Source organism: Pelmatolapia mariae, linkage group LG13 (genome assembly GCF_036321145.2).
Source record: "Pelmatolapia mariae isolate MD_Pm_ZW linkage group LG13, Pm_UMD_F_2, whole genome shotgun sequence".
Lineage (NCBI taxonomy): Eukaryota > Metazoa > Chordata > Actinopteri > Cichliformes > Cichlidae > Pelmatolapia > Pelmatolapia mariae.
The window spans coordinates 9,262,794-9,278,115 of NC_086238.1; the positions used below are offsets into that span (position 1 = coordinate 9,262,794).

General features: G+C 39.2%; 1 protein-coding gene across 1 annotated transcript in view; it reads left to right on the plus strand.

The window, feature by feature from the left end:
* lrmda (leucine rich melanocyte differentiation associated) overlaps positions 1–15,322 on the plus strand; it is a 203,676-nt gene that overhangs the window by 62,998 nt on the left and 125,356 nt on the right. The gene's annotated exons all lie outside the window — the stretch shown is intronic.

A 15,322-nucleotide genomic window follows, 5' to 3' on the forward strand; every position in this document is an offset into this window, starting at 1 on the left:
TGGTTTTCTCTCAATAATGAATGATAGTCGCATGACTTAGCAACTTTCACCATGGTAACTCTATCCCTATCGTAGTAATGACAGTTTAAGGTGGCGGTAGAGCAGAAATTTGGTGATTTGATCCCCGTCTGCATCCTTGGGCATGACCTTGAGTATGAATGCGTGCGAATGCTAGATAGCAGAAAAAAAGTGCTAAAAAAGTCCTGAATGGGTTTGAATGGAGGCAAGTTGTGTAAAGTGCTTTGAGTGCTCAGAGTAGAAAAGCGCTATATAAGAAGCAGTCCAGTCCACAGTGCTGGAGAGAGAGGAGAGACTTGTTGCACTGCTTAACAGTGAAGTTTTGATTTGTTGTTGTGAAGATTTAGTCTAATTATTTTTGATGTATATATGGTTACTAATGTTCAGTTGTTTACTCGTAGTTTCAGGCTTCTTCTGCGGTTACTGCCAAATGTGCAGAAGTCCTGCTTAACAAATAAATCACATAGTTTCAAACTGACTTCTTCGCTTACAGTTCTACACAGTCATGAATACAAATAGTCAGATCTTGGAAATGGCTCATGGCAGATGCTTGGAATGGATTGCCGGAGTGACGGATTACTTAACGGCAAACCTAAAGGATTTAATCTCATGAACATTGCAGTGATTGTCATTTTTTGTGTCCAGTTTATCCATATTTGTGCCATCATGCATGTATAACCTCCACCAAGGCGATTATGTGTATTTGTCTGTTCAGTAGGATTATGATAATTGGTAGAGAGGTCAAAGGTAAAAGGAGGAACCCCTTGTCTTTGGTGCAGATTAGGCTCAAAGTGTGAACCCATGACCTTTCCATTGGGATAAAGTTGTTGGGTTGATGCATTTTATATATATTTTTATATACTTTTTTGTCTACTAGAACATATATAAGCTACACTTTAAGAGCCTAAAATAGTTCACACAGTGGATTATTTTGCTTTGACATCTCCTTTCTAACTCGCATGAATAATTAGTTAAAAATAGCTGCTAATGCAGGTTTTTAAGAGGTGCATATGACCTGCTCACATTGATCCATTGTGAAGGGTGAAGTTATTTGACTTTCAGCTGTATGCCACCATCCAATTCATCAAAAATTGTTCATCAAGTTCTTAGATTTTTCATGGTAAACACAAATTAAATTTAATGCAACCTGGGATGAGACTTGTTGTAATTTATTATATGTTCTTGTCCACATCTATTTATATAACTGTTGCTTACATCGCTTGATGAAAAGTCATTATTTTTACTTGCCACAGTAGGACTTTAATTCATCAGTCAATATACTGAACACAGATGACACTGACTGTAAGCGCCCTCCCCATTTGAATAGAGAATGGCATTGACTGATTGATATTGTAATTCTCACTATGAAGTAATGTTTTACACCATACGTATAGACAGATCTGTATGGCCCTCCCTACCGAGTACCTTTCTTCTGTATGGATCTGCCAAGTGCTGAGGACTGGTTAAATGCTGTCAATCATTGATTTTTCTCTCTGACAGTAGAGTGATGGCTGTGGTGATTGAAGGAGTCAGGGTTTTGTCTTTCTCCCTTGTGCTGCACGGATTCAAGCGAGAAATCCTTACACCTTCTAAACCAGCCCATCCTTTCCCTCCTCCTTTTTCCCCCCCTTTACTTTCCCACTCCCCCTTTTCTCTCTCTTTTCTAACAAATGGGCATCAACAGGCCATGAAATAATCAATGCTGATGATCCATCTTGGAGCCTGTCGATATGTTAATGAGCACGCCTCATCGTTATTGCTGCCGGGTCATAAATCACTGCCTCTTACCAGAATGCACAGCAGCTGGTGCAGCAAACCCCAGGCCAGGAATAAAACACTGTCTTTTAACGATTAATGTCCAAACATTCTGCTGCCCTGTGCCTTGATTGTTTTCAGATGCCAAAAAAGTAGGACGGATTGTAAATCAATAAAACAATAAGACAAAGTGTTTTAATAAAAGGAGAGGTTCCGAGTAAATCATTGCAGTGCTCCATTTAGCACTGCTTCCTGGGTAAGGAATAATTGGATACCTGGTACCCAGAAGTCATTTTTAAGGTTATAAATGCCTGTGTCGGCTCGTAGTGAGAAGCAGGCTAGCTTGCAGCCTTACATTTTTCAAATTTTTTTTCTTTTTTTTTTCTTTTTTTAAGGGACCAAAGCAAAGGGGAGGGTATAGAAGCTATTTGTTTGCACTGTAAATCATCATAATGAGATGATGGAAATATATGGTGGGAAAAGAAGTATTATTATTTCCATATGCCCTCATCTTGAAATGTTTTACTTAAGCCAGTATGTTAAATCCACCTTCCACATATATTATGAGCTTAGTGTCCACTTAGTTTAATCATTCAGTTCTGTTATTCTTTACGTAACTATTGATTTGTGATCTTTTAACAGCCTGTATTTATGCAGTGTATTTCTTAACCTTTGATGTCGGCATGTTTGTCTCACTGCAAACCTCTAAGGTATAAATATAAGTTTAGTTTACAGCTCTTCTCCACGCCAGTCCATGCAAACCAGCTTGTAAATTCAAGCTATGTACAATAACATGCACTGGGCACCTGTAATATTTAGGTTGAGCAATGCATTTCAATAAATAGTGAGTGGGACTTTATTTACTTCAACTGCAGATGGTAACTGGGCTTTATCAGATGCAAGTTTTTATTTCCCGTTCCTTCTTGTTGATCTATGTAATTGGTCATGTCTAAACACCATTTACTCCTGTTTTACATGTTCAAGGTTAAAACATTACTGTGGTAATACTGTTGCAATACGTAACTCGCACTTGAAGGTGAACACTAAGACAGTTTGCATCTGACTGTGTATCTCAATATCAGCATCTGCCTGGACACAGCTTTCGGCATTAACAGAGTGACAAACCAGCCGCCCACTGCACTCATAGTGTCACAGTGTTGCCAAAGTAAGCAAACAAACTACAAACATAATGGAACAAAAATAGAGCAATTGTTATTGCATGACATGACAACACATTGCCATGTGATGCTACAGTAAAAGCTTGACATTCATTGTATGGTTTAAAAACCAAAAGCTTCAAATGAAAAAATGCTGTTTGTTTGTACTGATCTTGCCTTTGCTGGTCATTGCTTGTATTTCATATCATCACTGAATAACATGCATGTGCTACATGTGTATATCAATATATATAAGTTAGACTTGTCTTTCTCCTTTGAGGATGATACTTCAAGACAAGAGATAATTGGATTGGTTTATTGCAGTATTATTTAAACAGAAATATGGTGATGAAGTCTTCCTTAAAATCATAAAAAAGATGTTTGGTAACTAAGCAGCAAGTCCCACAAGAAATCAAGTTTATTTGCTTTCCTCTCTGATTGCAAAATTTTACCAATGCACTTCTTTTTCTTTACAGCTTTTCCAAAAAGTCAGTTGAAATTAATTCTTTAGTTGCTCTGTATTTGTAAACCCCTTGTCATTTTAAAATGTAATGTAATGGTAATTACATTGCTTTATCTAAAGGAAAATGTAGTTCCCGCAGGCTAAGTCTACTGAAATTACAATGTATGACTCGGGAATAATACCCTTGGTTGTTTTTAATATTGCTATTAACTGTGGTATCAGTCTTGTGACCTTGTGCTCAGTGATTCAGTCAGGCTTGTAGATTGCAGTATAACCTCTGTGTATGTCTCTGGACCTCTTAGACCTGAACAGTTTTATGTTCTAGCCCTTGGACTTGCCGCAGATGATGAATCATAAAACTGTGGGTTTATAACAATGTTAGCAAGCTGAGTACTATCCCTGCTTTTTCATACACATATCCTTACAATGTCAATATCTGTAGTTAACTGACTTGACAACACCACATATTTCATGAAACCTCGCCATCATAACACGGGGAAGCAGCCATTAGCTTTTTGTTGCTCAGCAACCAGGTAGTTCTTTTCAGTAGTTCTCAGTTTAGATTGAGCTAAATGAGTAGATGTCATTGTGGTGATGTGAACGCTTGTTACAAACTTTCCAAATGATCGTTACAAATGAGAAAGATGACAGGTGTTGTGTTTTTGTTGTTGTTGGGGTTTTTTGGCTTGTAATTTTGCTGTAGCTTATCTTGACATATTTCTGTTGTAATCTGGCACAGAGGGAAGACATGGCCACATTTGTTCACTTTTTTTGTGCCTTACACACTCAATAATACACCAGAACACAACTGTAGTTAAGGATCCTCCCTTTGGTTTATAGAACCGGATACCATGTGCAAGCATTGGACACCCCAATTTATTTACAGGAACTGAATTTACTTCAGACTCTGACAGCCTGAATTCCTGCGGCCTCCGTGGGGTCTAAATCATGCTTGCGATATAGTGCAGCTCTGCATTTTTTCTCCCTCAGTGCTAAGTATTATAATGATGAATCTGCTACTCTGGCTTATGCCAGCTCTAGGCGGACATAACAGCAGTTGTTTAAGTTTTCCAGAATAAATAGAGAATATTTCAATGGAGACAGATAGCAGAGAGGAGCCTGGGAAATGAAATAGTTTGACTTGTGGAAGTTGCCTTTCTAAATTGTTTTTGTTACTACGATAAGGAACATTAACTCCAGATGTCAAAGAAAGTAAATAATATATCAGTCGGCTGCAATAAATGCCATGTGCTGAAGGGCCAAATGGAAATTTTTATTTGTTATAAATGTCATCTGTCAATATCTGCATTCTTCCATCAATCGTTATCTTCCATATCCACATATATGTAGCAATCCATCCATATCAAACATTATCCATGTTCCCCCTTGATTTTCAGATCACATCTGTGTGTATTGCCATTTCAGAACAGATGGTCCCTGTGCATCTGGTTATTAGTATGAATTTATTGCCTAGATGCGATTTAATTAGACAAGTTAGCCATCTTACATAGGTTAAAAGGAGGAAGGTTGACAGTTGTTTCCTGACAGTGATCGAAAATCAGAGCAGTTCGTTCTTCATATTCAGTGTATATTGCCTAGGCAGTGGTATTTCACTGGTTTTGTAGAAAGATTTACCGCGTGTAGGAGGTGCACAGGGAGGTGCACAAGGGCACGCTGTAAGTTATTTGTAGAAAAAAGGAGAAATTAAAGTGAGATAGTTTATGGTAGTTATAATTTAAAACTTGTCGATACATTGACATAAATTTACATCAGCAAAATCATCGTTTCTTTGCAAAATAGTCTTAATTTCAGTTTTGTTAGTTTTTCTAAAGGCTTGCTCACAAGGAAACTCCAGCTTTATGTTTAAGAGTCTTGAGGACACACTACGTTTCTCAGGTGGATCTTAACCAGGAATTGGATTTAATTTGGTGAATAAAGGTTGTGTTTTGAACTCCAGAATTCACATCCTGGTTATGAGAAAATGTTGCTTTTTTTTTAAATAAGCAATAATAATGATGTCATGGCAGTTTGTATCCAAAAGGTCAAACTCACTGCGGCATAATAAAAACATTTTTTTGGTCATTATTAAAAGCCTTAAAACAGGAACAGAGGGTGAGGTTGTGACCATATTTGACATTTGATCAGATACTGAATTGGTGGCACTAATCTTAGGTCCCCACCTTGAAACCGTGGTAATAGTATAGATTATCCGTGCGCTGTGTGCTGTCGGGTTGGAGATGTGTGTGTGATTTAGAATTTGCAGCTTTGGTGCAGAAACATCCAGATCATCCTCCTGGTTCGAGACAGTAAACCGCATCTCGGCAGAAATCGCTTTATAGGCTGAGCATAGGCTAATGTGAAGTATACATAATTTTGCAGCATGAGCATTCCCAAAGTTTTTTCATCACTCCTGATTGTGCCACTGTTGACACCCGACAATATACACCCTCATGTCCCATGTGGAAAAATTCCATAGCAGTATCTATGGGGTCAGTGGCCTATTAATTTGCTAAAGCATGTTTTGAGATTGCATATCATTTAGGCTTTATGATATTAATGAGGATATGGGCTTATTAGGGTTCCTGGGAATAGTTGTTGATGGGAACAATCTGCAAGGAGTGAAAAATGATTTAACACGCTCAGCAGGAGTGCAAGGTTGGCCCATTGCAGTGTGCTTATATTAATTCTTATTGTACAGCAAGCCAGCCTGATAGTTTAGCATTGAATTGTGGAATTAGTGTGATTTTTTGCGGCCTTTGTTGTTGTAATATAGTAAATGCTAATTAGGCTCCACAGCCATAATTAGAACCTTTTCCTAGACAACCTAATTTAACTAGTACCACAGTAAGAGCATCAAGAAGATGAACACACACATACACATGCTCACACGCCCAAATATACGTGTGATATCACACATCTGTACACAAACATCTCACCTTATAATTAAACTACACTTACTATCAGCCAAGACAAATCCAAGGGCTGCAGGGGGTGGTTTCCCCTAATGCGTTAATCATTCCTTTGTTCTTGTGAGCTTTTAGAAAATGTGCGCGGTCTTAATGGGTGTTTTATTCAGTGCATAGAATCACAAAAGTGTGTTAAAGTGATAAGAAACTACAGGTAGGCGTTGCATAGGGTAATTTGTGCAGTTAGTATACACTTCAACAAAAAAGGCAGACATGCTCCAGTATAACATATTTATGGCTCAGTCATAGTAGATTAAAAATAGGATGGCAACCTTCTTGCCACTAGAAAAACACTGCGGTTACCCGTTGATTGCTTTGAATTTTTTTTTGTATTCATTTCTGTGACCACTCCTCAACGTCTGGTCAACCAGGCAACCTTTCTCCAAACACTTGTGGTTCAACTGAGGCTGACTGCAATCACTCTCAGACAGACTGGCAAAGGTCTGTTTGCTGTCTGATTTATAAATGCCGACAGACTGCCAACATGTTGAAATCAATCTGCATCGATGAGCAAAACTCATCTGCGATTTGCGTCTTTGCAGTAGGAAACTTGACTCAAGTGGTTGGCAACTGGTTGAATTTTAGTTTCATTCCTAGATGTAAGAAAGACTGCTGAGTGCCTATGTTGTTTTGTAACAATTATGTCACTGTTTGTGCAGAAATTTCTGAATTTCTGTTTCTTATTTCTTGTAATCTCTCTTATAAGTTTCAGTTTCATGTGAATTTGCACCCAATAATGCAGATGACCCCATTCAATCACAAAATGATGTCACATTGGCTCGGTCCTATTGCTGTTTTTTTGCTGGCTTAATGTATCGAAGTTGCTTTGAAGATAGCAACTGACTGTGGGTGACTGCAGACCATGTCCCCGTATTTGAAGCAACCAATTAAAGACTAAGAGATTTCAAGTTCATTGCACATGGTTGCAATAATTTTCCGTGACCGTAGCATTAATAAATATAAAAAGAATAATGACGCCTGAAAAAATCAGAAGTTGGAGAATGAAATCGTCGGCACTTAATTATACGTAATTAACAAGGTTATTATAGTTAACTAAAACTTAACTGTTTGTATTGTAATATTCTTTTAATAATTCATACCAGCGCAAACAAATGGATTCAAATCGTCCTTCGAGTTTCCTTTGGAAAGAACAAATTTCACTACTAATTTTCTTTTTTTGACAAGTTTTCTACTCATATTTGTTTTTGTTTTTTTTGATAAGTTAATGACTCTCAGGTCCACCACAGGCTGTGTGGTGTCTCTATAAGGGATTAAGAAATGTTGAAACACTTAAAGTCTGAAACACATTTTATTTCTGTTGCTATATGTAAGTAATCATCGGCGCTGATGATTTCATTCACCAGTCTGCACTTTAAAAAATAAAAAATAATAATGGTGTCTATATGGTAAATGCTTGGTATCAGCAATGACTTGCACTTGCATGAGATGCATGCGAAGGAGCTATTATTTTCAGTTAATGTAATTTCCTCATGCTCATCCTCGTTGCTGTCTCCCATATTATGAGGGATCAGAGTATAGCATTCACATCAGCCTGCAGCCTCGCCTGCCACTCACCCCAGCAAGCTGCCTCCTCGTCAGTGGCATGGCATCCTCCTTTGGCCTGCATGTAAAGCCGGTGGATGCGGGCAGTGTTCTTTCTTCTCACAGCAGACATACTTCTCAATCATCCACTGACACACATATCAGCAACTGACATGCACTTGGACAGAGTTTAAACAGATGGCAGAGAAGAAATGGCTTCAGCGGGTTGTCTTCTCACACCAAGGATAACAGTTTGATTTACTCTTTATTCTTTACTCTTATTTATTTTAACATTGCTAATGTATTTTAATGCAGTATATGACCTATTTGAATATATATATTTTTTAAAAATTGTTTAATATATTAAAAAAATAATGTTTTATTCCATTTGCAATTAGTTACATTTAACAGTCAAAATAAATAAGTTGGGTGAAATATAACACTCATAACTTGTATAAAACAAAATGCAACAGATAAAAGTGCATGCATATTCAGTATAACTGTTGTACAGCAGCTGTATTTGTGTCCTTTAAGCTAGTGGGACCACTTCCTGTTCGTTTGTGTTGTGGGCTTCTCAACAGGTCCAAAACCAGAATGAGACTTACAGGTGACACAGCTGATATGGTGAAGTACAAGATGTATACAGAGAAGCCAAAAGGCTAATACCTGTCACAGCTTTAGTACAACTATCACTGATATTTGTTGATCATTGGTGATCTGCTCTGACTCATCAGATTCAAAAGTTGGCATTCACTCTCCTCAATCCATGAGAGAGAGAGTTGGGTTGACCTAAGATGTACAAAGTTGTATCTAAATACATTTATTATTTATGTAGGCATCGGGGACTGCTATAGTTGTCTCAGTGCACATTAAGCTTTTGGCTACGGCCTTGGGGCCTTCTGTAAAACACTTTATCATGTTTTTAGTCCTCATGAATAATTAAAAACTTAAATTACATGCCATGTACAAAATTCATATGCTGGGGGTTGGTGGGAAAAGATACATGAAAATTAATTTTCTTTTCTCTAAGAGTGTGACGGGAAATCAATTAATCTTGATGTATTATTTCATGCAGGGCAGGGTAGCAGCAGCAGAGAGAGTGGCTACAGCTGTTCTCATTGGAGAGGCCATATATTATACTTGGCGGCTCTGACAGCTTCTGAAGGAAAGGGCTGAAGGATATCAGGCAGGTGAAGCAACTGTAAAATATATATATATATAAATGTATATATTTATATATTAAGTAATGCAGACTGTTTCCAGGGAGTTATAAGCTGTTCAGCTTGAGGAAAGCGTTATTGAATTAATTTTTAGGGCCTGTGCTTGTCTTTCCAAAAATCGTTTTCACTTACAGCCAACATTAATACCGATGCCCCTTTCAAAACATCATGTTTATTTCATTAACTATTCACCTGCTTTTGTCCCTCCATGTGCAGTTTGTTTTCTCGTGTCTCCCCTTCCGTTTTTCGTGGGTAAGGGGGATTGAGATTTACCGCCCGTCAGATAAATGTGTCCAGGTAATATAACACTAGGGATAGAGTGACAGAGCTATTTACTGCCTGCTTTAAAGTTTATAACTTGTCACGGTTTGAAACTTGCGTGTGGCTCCCCAATTTCTCAGCACAATGTCTGTAAATAGAAAATTGTACACATAAATTATTACTCTTTTAATCGAGGGGGTTGGTCGGGGGAAGCAGAGAAACTAGAAAACATTGCTATGGTTGTTAATGGAAGAATAACACAGAGGTTTATTAGATGTTAACTGCAGTCGCTACCACTGACTGCAGTTAAATACAGTGCGATGTTAGAATTCTTATATTTGAAATCATGTTTGAAACTTTTAGAAATATATGAAACTGGGTGATCATAGATTAATGGGAACTTTTCTCACAGAGCCGCTCCGTAAGAAGTCATTCATCTCGCCGACCTAGCTAAAAGATGGATCAGTAGCCTGACAGCAGCTGCTGCTGCTGCTGCGGAGTGACATGTGAAATGTGTCATGTCACTTCCCACTGATGTTTGTGTGGTCAAAAAGTTACTGTCTAACTGCACTACAATAAGAGGCAAAGAGAGCAAGGTTGAGCTTGAAAGAGTAGCCCTTTAGCATAATAGGATGCCTGTTAAATATAGTTTTTATGGATATTAAAAAAAGGTATTTTACCCAAACTGTTAAATCTAAACATGAATTAAAAAGAACTTAATTTGAATGTGTACATTTTAGTCTGTTTGCTCTTGACAGGTTTAGACCGTCTCTTAGTTTAAAGGCTGGGTCTTTCATCCTTTTTCCTTGGATGAGATGCATATTTCGCCCTGCTATAAATTCCCTTCCATTTATGAACAGATTTTGCTGGTCAACAAGACTGGTAATCAACAATCAGTAAACATCTGTTACTATCTATTAATAACCCAGCATTACAGATTTACTGCTGGCCCAACGGCTGGTGAAAATGTATTTCTGCCTCTGATGAGGGGCAGCTTGGAACAGGGAGCCAGTGCCATTTGTAAATGTGAGACAAATTAGAGAGCAGGAGACAACTAAATTAAAAAGCCAAATGACCGAGGCCAGATGGAGCTCAATATAACAAATGGAACAAGTTGTGGAGGTGCCAGTTGTACAGACGCTGAGGGACACTGCGGGGGAATTGATTCAGGAGAGCCATTGGGTGAGCAGATGAAAAGGTTATATTAACACTTACAGGAGGCAGAAAGCGGGCCTGTGTGCCCTCCAGCTTTATGTTACAGTCATTCACACATATGGATGCTGCTGTCCACATCATCTTTTAAATGGTGCTGAGTGAACATCGGTGTGAGAAATAAACAGTGTTGCACTCAGCGCATCTGACATAGGGCATATTGTCAGCCACCACTGTCAAATGGCACAGCTTTATTCCAACATTGTCTGCCTTTATTTTGATTTGCCGTGGAAGGAGCCGAGTAGTTTTTAAGATTTTCAAATTTTGCCATCATTGCCTAATAGACGTGTCATGCGGCACCCTTTTTGCCCCCAAAATAAAGTGTGTTATTTTAATTTAACGATCACAGAGAGATAGCAAATGTTGCCCCGTTCTGACGGCTCTCTAGGTTAAGACACATGAGCGCATTTGTATCTTGTAAATGGCTATGCAATGCTGGGGTGAGGAACGCATTTGTTTGGGTTAAAGACTGCATGTTAATGAAATAGATCACAAACATTGCCATTATGATAATGGATTACAGCACTCCCCTTGTAGCGTAATATTTTATTTATGACCTTTTTTTGGATTATGTGCATGAAAAAAGAAGAAAACGTAGGCAGTGTTCTGCTATATGGACCTATTCCAAACACCAAACACCCAGTATTTACAGAACGCATTTTTCCCTGTGGCGTGTTAAGATCAGGGAGTTTGAGTGGGAGATTAGCTTTGGGTTAATGAAGTCTGGAGTCTGGAGAGAAATGGTTATTACTCCGTAATGTAGAGTCTTTTAATTTCCAATGTGGCAGTCAGGCCTAATGTGTTATTTTACATTCTGTTTTAGATTGCACAAAGTGGTCACTGCTATTTGTCTTACTCATTTAAATTGCCATTATTCAGATGTATTAGGAGATGATACATTAGGCTGCACTCAGTGCTGCTTGCCTTCCTGGTTACTGAATAATAAAATATTCCTCACCAGGGACAGTAACACAGCAGTAATATTCTCCTGAAAGCCTATCGCAGTCTTTTTTCCTTCCGTGACATACATAAGCTGTTAACACATAATATACCGCCATTTGTTTCTTTAATCTCTGCCTTTTATCTGCCTTTTTCTGCTCTTGAGGCATCATTATGGGAATCTCTGTTCTCATCACTCACTTGAAATCACTTTTTTTGTTGGGTTTTTTTTTTCTGTAGGAGATTTCTTTCCTGTGCAGTTACTTACAGTGGTCCTCTTCTCGCCTCTTGCTTCTGATAAAGGAAACAGGAACTGACAGGGGCTATTTGTTATGGGGATGAGACAGGGGTGACACACACTAGATTATAAAATGCAGAGACGTGCAGAGGTCAGATAAACAATTTGCCACCGAACTTGGCTACCCGTGATGCTCTCTGCTTGCCATCTACTTGGTATCAAAAAGTAGGGAGCGAGGAGGGAACCCACGGCTCTGAGCGGAGAAAGGTAGGAAGGATCGTGTGAGTGAGAAAGGTGGGGTGCACAAGAGCACAAAGGAACTGCGAGAGAGCCCCCCTGGCTGACGGCAGTCAGGTTTGCATTTTTTTTCCTCCCTCTCTGGGTTAATTCACAGGATGAAAAGCTGCTCTGTGTGATGTGTCATATATCAAAGACAGGGCATCAGTAATCTTTGCTCAAGGGCACAGATAACAGACAGATAGACATGTGAATGAGATGAAAAAAAAGCAACTCATCCCTTTCTGCTACCACCACGGAGGAGATAAAACAAGATTTATGACTCATCTCAGACCACATACCGGCTGTGTGGACCATTTTTCACATGCTCCAAAAATTGGTACTGGAAAGCAATCTGCTTGTCAGAGTGTCCATCAGGTGCTTCAGGAGGAAATTGGGTCCTTCGGGCTTTTTGCTCTGCAGTCAGCTATTTTCTTTATAGCAGTTTTGTTTTTAATGGTATCCATAAATATATGTAGGGTTATAAGTACCTTTATCACCCAAGGAGCTTTTCCTCATGATTTGGCTTGCTATGCTCTGCTGGTTGTTTCAGAAATGAAAGCTTTCCTTTGTGGGCACTGCGATCCAAGAGCTCCACAGTGACAAATACGTTGATGGACAGTGCCGGGATGAGGTGACAACTCCCGCGTTGGGATTGATTGACAGAAATTTGCTTTGATAGGCAACCAAATCAGTTTTTGTCTACCCCATTAGCGAGTCACCTAAGATTATGCAGGGCACAATGAGTGGCATGCCAGCTGTAAACAAACATCACAATGATCAGCTGTTCTACATGGGGAGAAGGACTATAACTTCATGTCTAGACCTACATGTTAAGTACATATTGTGAGTATTTTGCATTGGAAGCCAATCAGCCAAGATGTCAAAAATGCCTCGCTGGGTTAAAACCTGCTATTAATGTATGACACAGCACAAACAAATATACAGAATTACTCAGCAGTTTCAGTGATCATATCCACAAAGCCAGTTGGCATCAGATCAAGGAAAGAGGCTTAGATTCTGTCTGAATCTTGTACTTTTCAAGCACTTTTCATTGCATTTACTGAAAAACAAGCAAAAGTACCGTTTTTACCCCTCAGCCGTAAAAGGCTGATGGGGTATTGTCGTCACGCCGCCTGGCTGGTAGACGGGCATCGCCAGCAACCAAGTTTTTTTTTTCTTTCTTTTTTTCAACGCCCAAGTTTACAAACTGTACATTTCGTATTTTGTTCATTCATTTATTTTAAATTTATTTTTAAATATTTTTTTGGTACACAGTTAAATGTATTAGTTAAATAAATCATCTGCCACATATTATAATGACTAGGAGTTAACTTTTAATATTTGGGGGACTCTTTAAACAGGTGGTAGAAAAATAAAACTGCTACATTCAGCAAATGTGTTGGATAGACTTCTACTGGTTGGCTGTGTGATTTTTCAAGTGCTTTCCGACTGGGTATAGGATATTAGAGTGGCCCTGCTGTGCATGAAGTGTTGATAGCGCAGGGAGCTGCATGACTCTCTCTGTTATGGATCAGGTTGCACTCGGGGAAACATCTGAAGGCTCCGCTGGGCTTTCACAGAGCAGAATCTTTCCAGGGGACAGAAGGATCAGCTTAAAGCAACAGCCTTGTTGACTTTGATATCCTATCTAATACCTGCACTTCCACAAGTTTACACCCATGCAAACAGGCCTGACATTAGAAAATCCTCATTTGTGCGAGCACGGGGATTTGGCCCGCCGCAGGGGTTTGAGGTTTGTGTTTCAGCCTGTCATAGATGAGCGAGGGTTTTCACTATTTGGCCCGTGTTCCTTTCAAACCAGACCAGGCTGTGAGAATGAGAAACAGGCCAAGGAGAGGGGATGGCACAAATACCTGCCCAGCACAGCAGGCAGATGTTCTATGAGGGTCATTGGGAGTTGCAGCAAGGATAAGAGGACAGACGGATGTAAAACATGCCCTTATTTTGCACATTGTCACATTTGCCTCTTGTCTCCTGTTGCTCCTTGAGCTCTGTCCTACCTGCTGTTCCTGTCTAAACTACTTGCCAACTGCGACATCTGCTCGGAGATGAAAGCATAGGCAAAATCTGAATGTCAATATCCTCGCCGTGGATGGACAAGATGAACAAACGGCGGCATGTCTGTCAAATGAAAGGTTACTGCACGACATTGTGTGCTGGAGAAATGACCATTTTTAATCAGACAGCGGGGGACACATCTGTCAGAAGCTCAGCAAAGCTGCAGTTAAGAGCCAAGGAGAGCAGAGACTGATCAGTACAAATCATTTCCTGCTTCCCCTGACAAAACAGGCCTTACTGTGAAAGGCCATCGGGGAATTAAATATGGCTTCTCTAAGGTTAATCTTAGGATGCTGAGATTAAAAAGGGAATTACATAGCTGAAGAATAGGTGCTGTTAAGCAGTTAGTAAGTTAATCAATTACACTGTGTGTTATTACTGCTGGTTTTCAGTTTGTCTTTCTTTATAATAAAGCTCTCGACTAAAGAAGTAAAATGTTTGCTCATCAGCCCATTAACAGCAGAATAATGACCTAATATCACAATTATACTTGATTACAGCTTGGTTTGTTATTCCTCAACTATTAGATTTCATTATCTGTCCTTTTCATCTCATATTGTGTTGGCAGGCTAAAAAAGGAACATGGTAGAGAAGCCAAGATCTAACAAAACTGCCTCGTAAATGGGTGAACTTTTATCCTTTCTACATTTCCTGTGTTGACTGTGTTTTTGTCTGATTAGAGCCCTAGTAAAAGTGTGAGTTCAGAACTCAGGGTTTGTCCTATCCAGAGGCCTTAACCTTAGATTACATCTACAGAGGGGTTGAAAATGTTCAGAGCTGGAAAAGTAATTGCAAAGCTAAGGTTAGTAATTTTGTGGTATTAAATTGCCTGTCAGAGCTAAATGAAGTAGGGCTTCTGCGCTGCCAACAGCCTTGTGTGGAGAGCGGTGTAGCTTTACGCGAAGAAGGTAGTATTTTCCTCCACCACATCATTTTATCATTCAGCTGAGTTCATGGTGTTGTTTTAAGAGATTTAAGTCTCATTACCCCAACCTAGGCCCTTTGTGATTTATACCGTTATTACAGCACTCTCTCTCACAATAGAAATGATGCATGAAACACATTTGTACTGTAAGACAAATGTTTCTCCAAGGGAAAGAGAGACACTGTAACTAGTTAAAGGGACCCTCATTAAGTTCTCGTTATTGGATAAGTGGCTCTCATTTTCTCTGTGAGATTCCGGGCCTGACTAA